The sequence below is a fragment of the Pyrus communis genome, chromosome 15, assembly GCF_963583255.1.
Source record: "Pyrus communis chromosome 15, drPyrComm1.1, whole genome shotgun sequence".
NCBI lineage: Eukaryota > Viridiplantae > Streptophyta > Magnoliopsida > Rosales > Rosaceae > Pyrus > Pyrus communis.
The window spans coordinates 6,382,396-6,389,153 of NC_084817.1; the positions used below are offsets into that span (position 1 = coordinate 6,382,396).

Sequence of the window (6,758 nt, forward strand, 5' to 3'; positions counted from 1 at the left end):
TTATTTGGCTTGCTTCATGACTTTGGTTAGTGACTAGACATTGTTTTGTTTAATTGTTTTAGACAATTTAAATTTCCCTCTTAAATTCCTTTAACATTAGTTGTCGTGTCTGAAATCGCCACTCTGGTCGGCTTAATCATCGACTAGTTTTTACGGTGACCCCCGTATTCTGGTAGAGTTCTATATAATGTTCAACTTGTTGCCTATGTCAACATCCCGAAATGATGAATGTCTGAAAGTGTCGAAAAACACATCTCGAGGTGCTATGTGTGGCCACATTTATGTTTCAGAGGAATCGAAACAGCCCTTCTACCTGTATCCATCGGATCTCTGCAACTTTCTTGGCAACATACCCACCTAATTTATGCCAACCCTCCAGAATCCATGGCTTCTCAGAAGGCTGATTTTATACTGTTGATAAGGTTGTTAGTAGTCATAAGCCGTCCTACCTACAAAGTACAAGCCGTCCTATAAGCCGTCCTACCTACAAAGTATAAGCCATCCTATAAGCCGTCCTACCCACAAAGTATAAGCCGTCCTATAAGCCGTCCTACCTACAAAGTATAAGCCGTCTTACCTACACACTTGTATCCCTTAATTTAGGGTGATTTGATCTTGATACTTGAAGTCATGTATATAAATCCTTGTAACCTTGTAGAGAAAGATAATGAGAATCCAAAAGTTTACATGGTATTGAGCCTCTGATCCTCCTTTTTTTTTCATGGCTTCCGCAACTTCATCTTCCACCTTTTCAATCCCCAATATCTCTACCCTCGTTTCCGTTAAGCTTTCTGAAACCAACTATCTTCCTTGGGAAAGTCAGGTTAAGCCTTTTCTGATTGGCCAAAATCTTTGGCGTTTTGTTTATGGAACTCACCCCTGTCCTCCTCTCTTTATCACCACCCCTGCGCCTGCTGCCTCCCCCACTGCTTCTGTTGATTCTGATGTTACTTCTACGGTGGTTCCTCCTGTGGTCACTACGACTCCTAATCCCGATTACCTTGTGTGGTACCAGACTGATCAGACACTTGTGAGACTGCTACGTGCTACGCTTACTGAGCCCGTTCTTTCTTTGACTGTTGGGATGTCCACTTCTCGTGAGATATGGGAGCATCTTCGTCAGAATTTTTCTCAACAATCCCTTGCCAATTCTACCCATAATCGGTTTCAGTTGCTTTCTCTTCAGAAAGGGAACCAAACAATTGCAGAATACTTGGGTCTGGCCAAGCATTTGGCAGATCAATTGGCCTCCATTGGTCAACCTGTTCAGAATGATGATTTGGTTACGTATGTGCTTAACGGCTTGGGGCCTGAATATGAAATGCTTGTCTTGGCCCTGACCAATTTTCCACCTCTGCCATCCTTTAACGATCTGTGTACCCGTCTCCTAGTCTTTGAGTCCAAGCACGCCATGAAACAGGTTGCTGCATCATCCCATTCTGCTTTCTATTCTGCCCGTCATACGGTTAGTGGTTCGTCTAATGGACGCGGTGGTCACTCTTCTTCTCGCCCCAATGGTGCTTCTGGTGGCAATCGGTTTCCCCGTACCCCTAGTGGTGGCCGATCGAATCAACATGGAGGTGTTGGGCGATATGGTCACCGTGGTGTTGTACAACAACGCCTTGGTATTCTTGGACCTGCTCCTGTTAATCGTGGTCCTCAGTGTTGGGCCTGCAACCAATTTGGCCACATTGCTGCATTGTGTCCTCAAGCTACTCGTTCAAATGATGATATCTCTCGTGCCTTTGCTGGTATGCATCTTGCTTCTCCCTCTGATCCAACATGGTATCCCGATACTGGGGCTACTCATCATATGACGAGTGATGCTCGAACAATGACTTCGGCTACTGGGTATGGTTCTCATGACAAGGTGGTTGTTGGTAGTGGTGAGGCCCTCCCTATTGCGCACACTGGTAATATTTCATTTGAGTCTGGGTCGTTTATTTTTCGATTATCCCAAGTTTTACATGTTCCAACAATTAAAAAGAATTTATTGTCGGTTGCTAAGTTTACACGTGATAATCTTGTTAGTTTAACGTTCTTTCCTTGGGGTTTTGTCATCCGTGATTTAAAAACCGGTGTTGTTCTTTTTCAGGGCCCATGTGAGGATGACCTCTATCCCATTAAGCTTGGTCTTGCCTCTAGGAATTGGTCAGCTCCCAAACGTGCTTTTGTTTCCGTTTTAGCGTCGTCATCACTTTGGCATCGTCGTCTTGGGCATCCATCTCGTCAAGTTCTTAGTGTATTAGCCTCTAGTGATGTATTAGGCTCGTCTTTTTCAGTTTCAAATAAAAAATTTTGTAATCATTGTGTGTTGGCTAAATCCCATCGTCTGTCATTTCATTCTTCTGAACATTATGCTAAGTCTCATTTTGAATTAATTCATTCTGATGTTTGGATGTCTCCTATTTTGTCAGTCTCCGGTTTTCGTTATTATGTCTTGGTTATCGATGACTACACACGGTATACATGGATTTATCCCATGCGTAATAAGTCAGAGGTTTTTACTCACTTTAATACTTTTCTCACTCTTATTTATAATCAATTTTCGACCATGGTTAAAATCTTCCAAAGTGATGGGGGTAAGGAGTATGATAATTTATCGTTTCGGACCTTGTGTGTGCAAAAAGGATTCACCACAGATTTTCTTGTCCGCATACCCCGCAGCAAAACGGCCTTGCTGAACGCAAACATCGTCATATTTCTGAAATGGGACGCACATTGTTACTTGCTGCCAATCTTCCTCCTAAATTTTGGGCTGAGGCACTTTGCACCGCTGTTTATGTTTTGAATCGGTTACCCTCTCATGTTCTTAAGTGGGCCTCTCCATTCCAAATGCTATTTGGACGGTCTCCAGATTATATGGCTTTCCGAACTTTTGGTTGTGCTTGCTTTCCGTATCTTGGTGATTATATGACTAATAAACTACAACCTAGATCTTTGGCTTGTGTTTTTCTTGGCTACAGTGACCAATACAAGGGTTATCGATGTCTTCACCCTCCGACTGGCCGAGTATATCTCTCTCGTCATGTTATTTTTAATGAGGACTCCTATCCTTATGGTGCTCTTGCTGCTTCTTCCACGATGCCACCATCAGACTTTGCATTTGTGCCAATTATTCATGCACCTTACTCGCTGCCCTCTGAGACGCAAACTCTGCCTACACCGCCATCTACTAGTTTTCTGCAACCACCTGTTGCTCCTCTCTCTGCAGCAGCTGCTTCAGATTCTGGTACTGGACAGGGTGTTGTGCCTCCCTCTGGTCCTGGCGTCACAGCTCCACCTGCATCTGGTAGCTTACTCCCGTCAGCTAGCGAGCCATCTCAAGCTATTGTTACTGCCCCAGTTCCATATATTGGACCTCAAACTCGCTCCAAATCGGGTATCTTTAAACCCAAAGCTCGGTCTTACTTTGCATCGCGCCATCCCATTCCTCACGCCTTCATTGCTTTGGTTGGGGAAGATTCTGAACCTACATGTTACAGCCAAGCATCTAGGTCCCCTGAATGGAGACAGGCGATGTCAGATGAATTCAATGCTTTATTAAAACAACGTACGTGGTCTTTGGTTCCTCCGGTTCCTCGTGCCAACATCGTCGGTTGTAAATGGGTGTTTAAGTTGAAACAGAATTTGGATGGCTCGATTGAACGTCATAAGGCGCGTCTTGTCGCCAAGGGGTTTCACCAACAAGCCGGTGTTGATTATTCAGAAACTTTTAGTCCCGTGGTTAAACCTACGACGATTCGCACAGTTTTGAGTTTAGCAGTGCACTTTGGGTGGCCTCTTCATCAACTTGATGTGAAGAATGCTTTTCTTCATGGCTCTCTTATGGAGGAGGTTTATATGCAGCAGCCGCCAGGTTTCGTTGATCCCACTCGCCCTAATTATGTGTGTAAATTGCACAAGGCACTCTATGGTCTTAAATAAGCACCACGTGCTTGGTTTCAACGCCTCAGTGCTTTCCTTGTCCATTCTGGCTTTGTTCAAAGTAGGGCGGATAGCTCCATGTTCACTTTTCATCAGGGTTCTACAATTTTGATTTTTCTTCTCTATGTTGATGACATAGTGTTGACGGGTAATGCTTCTTCTCTACTTCAAACCTTTATTACAGTTTTGGGTAAGGAGTTTGAACTTAAAGACCTTGGGCGTTTACACTATTTCTTGGGTGTCGAAGTCTCCCATCTATCTTCTGGCCTCCGGTTGACACAAAACAAATATACTCTTGATATTTTGAAACGAAGTAATATGCTTGAGTGTAAACCATGCCCTACTCCAGTTGCTGCCAAGACTTCTTTATCTGCTACCTCAGGTTCACCTCTTCCAGATGCATCCCTTTATAGACAAATTGTGGGCTCACTTCAGTATCTCACGTTAACGCGTCCTGACATCTCCTTTGCGGTGCAAAATGTTGCTCAATTTATGGGACGTCCTACCACTGACCATATGGATGCTGTTAAACGTATCTTGCGATATCTTAAAGGGACTTTGGGCATGGGGCAATCAAAGCCAAATTTTCACAATTAAAGTTAGCGGCAAACGGCAAGTATTTGGCGTTTTGAGATCAGGACAAAGGCTGAAAAGTTGTGTTCTTTAAGCACATAGAAAAATTAAAAGAAATCTTAGCACTTAGCAGAAAGCCATATGCACAAAACAATTATAAAATTCAGGACCTAACCTGCAATGCCTCCAAATAAACAAGATCTTTGTAACATAAATAGTACATCATATGTTATTACATAAATACTACAAAAATTTATTTTTTATATTCATAATTTTTTAACACAAAAATTTCACTATTTATATAAAAATTATATAATACGTACCACTCCATATTACTTCACAAATCTCTCCAAATAAACACTTCACCAAGTCTGCCATCACTCTATACAAAAAGTCAGAGCAATTACTCATCCAATTGGTTATTGAAGAAGATGAACTCTCAAAGCGTCAAACACATATCAGAGTGTTTTATCAATCCACACCAAGTCTCAGAGGAATCACAGCAACCATTGTACTTGGCCCCTACCGACCTCGCCATGCTCTCTGCCCACTATATCCAGAAAGGCCTCCTCTTTGCCAAACCTCCGGAAGCCATGGATAGCCGCCACAAGGCGGGGTTCGTCAATTCTCTTTTGGACAAGCTCAAGCACTCTCTCTCCCTCGCCCTTGTTCATTTTTACCCGCTCGCCGGCCGCCTCGCGACGAAGAAAGAAGAAAACCCACCTCTGTATTTGGTTTATGTAGACAACAGCAACAGCCCCGGAGCCAGATTCATCTATGCAGCTCTGGATGTGTCGGTTTCGGATATTCTTTCGCCAACTGACGTGCCCTTGGTGGTTCAGTCGTTTTTCGATCACGACAGAGCTGTTAACAACGACGGCCACACGGCGTCATTGCTGACGGTTCAGGTGACGGAGCTTGTGGACGGCATATTCATAGGGCTGTCCATGAATCACTGCCTTGGTGATGGGACTTCTTTCTGGCATTTCTTCAACACTTGGTCCGAGCTCTTTCAGGCAATAACACAAGGAGTGCATGACAATACCATCGTCCCCGGAATCTCCAGTCCGCCGGTCCTCAAGCGGTGGTTTCCGGACGGTCACGGGCCAATCATCAGCCTCCCTTTACACAAACCCAGATGAGTTCATCGGCAGATTCGAAGCTCCCGAACTCAGAGAGAGAATGTTCCACTTCTCCTCAGAATCCATAGCCAAACTCAAAGCAAAGGCCAACTCAGAGTCCAACGCCACCAAAATCTCATCTTTCCAGTCCCTCTCCGCCCTTCTATGGCGGTCCATCACCAGTGCACGGCGTCTTCCTCCCAATCAGTCAACCAGATGCAGGTATCCTCCAAAACTTCGAACAATCCTCGAAATTTCCAATTCTTACAATGCGTTTCACATTAGATTTCCATATTTCTGTTTTTAGGTTGGCTGCGAATAACAGAGCAAGACTAGACCCGCCATTGTCCGGAGACTACTTCGGGAACTCGATTCACCCGATCACCTCGGAAGCCGTGGCAGCCGGTGAACTCCTCCAACACGGCCTCGGGTGGGCGGCGTGGAAGCTGCACGAGGCGGTGGTGAAGCTCGACGACAGGGAGATACGAGGATTCGTTGACGCCTGGCTGCAGTCTCCGACGGTGTACCTAATCGGGCAGTTTTTCGACCCGTACATGGTGATGATGGGCAGCTCGCCGAGGTTCAACATGTACGGAAACGAATTCGGAATGGGAAAGGCGGTGGCGCTGCGGAGCGGGTACGCAAATAAATTTGGCGGGAAAGTTTCATCGTATGAAGGAAGGGAAAGGGGAAGCATAGACTTGGAGGTTTGTCTTCCTCCTGACACAATGAGTGCTCTTGAAAGTGATGAGGAGTTCATGGAATTTGCATCTGTACCACAATATTACGGATCACGTTCACCACCATTCGCTCCGCACTGCATTCCTTAATTGGTTGAGCTGCTTGCATAACTTTAGACCTCTCCTTGGTTAGTACTAAGTAACTGCGTTACGGATACCTGCGGTTATTTATTCAATAAAACTTAATGATTCCTGTTAACCACTTAACGATTCCGGTTATTGTCAAATATTTAAAAATTAAGCACTTGGTTGGAGAGAAATAGAAGATTTTTTTTAAGATTATAAGGGAGTGGGAATAGATGAGATATGGGATGGAGTTAGATACTGGGCAACTTTTTTAGCATCGGTTTCGACTGTGTTTAGGGATTATTGTCGATCTTATCATTGATTCATGTGT

At 44.4% G+C, this 6,758-nt stretch overlaps 1 pseudogene; it reads left to right on the top strand.

Annotated features, from left to right (window-relative positions):
• The first annotated feature begins 4,931 nt into the window (after positions 1-4,931).
• On the top strand, positions 4,932-6,451 carry LOC137716953 (uncharacterized acetyltransferase At3g50280-like; annotated as a pseudogene).
• Positions 6,452-6,758: the final 307 nt, after the last annotated feature.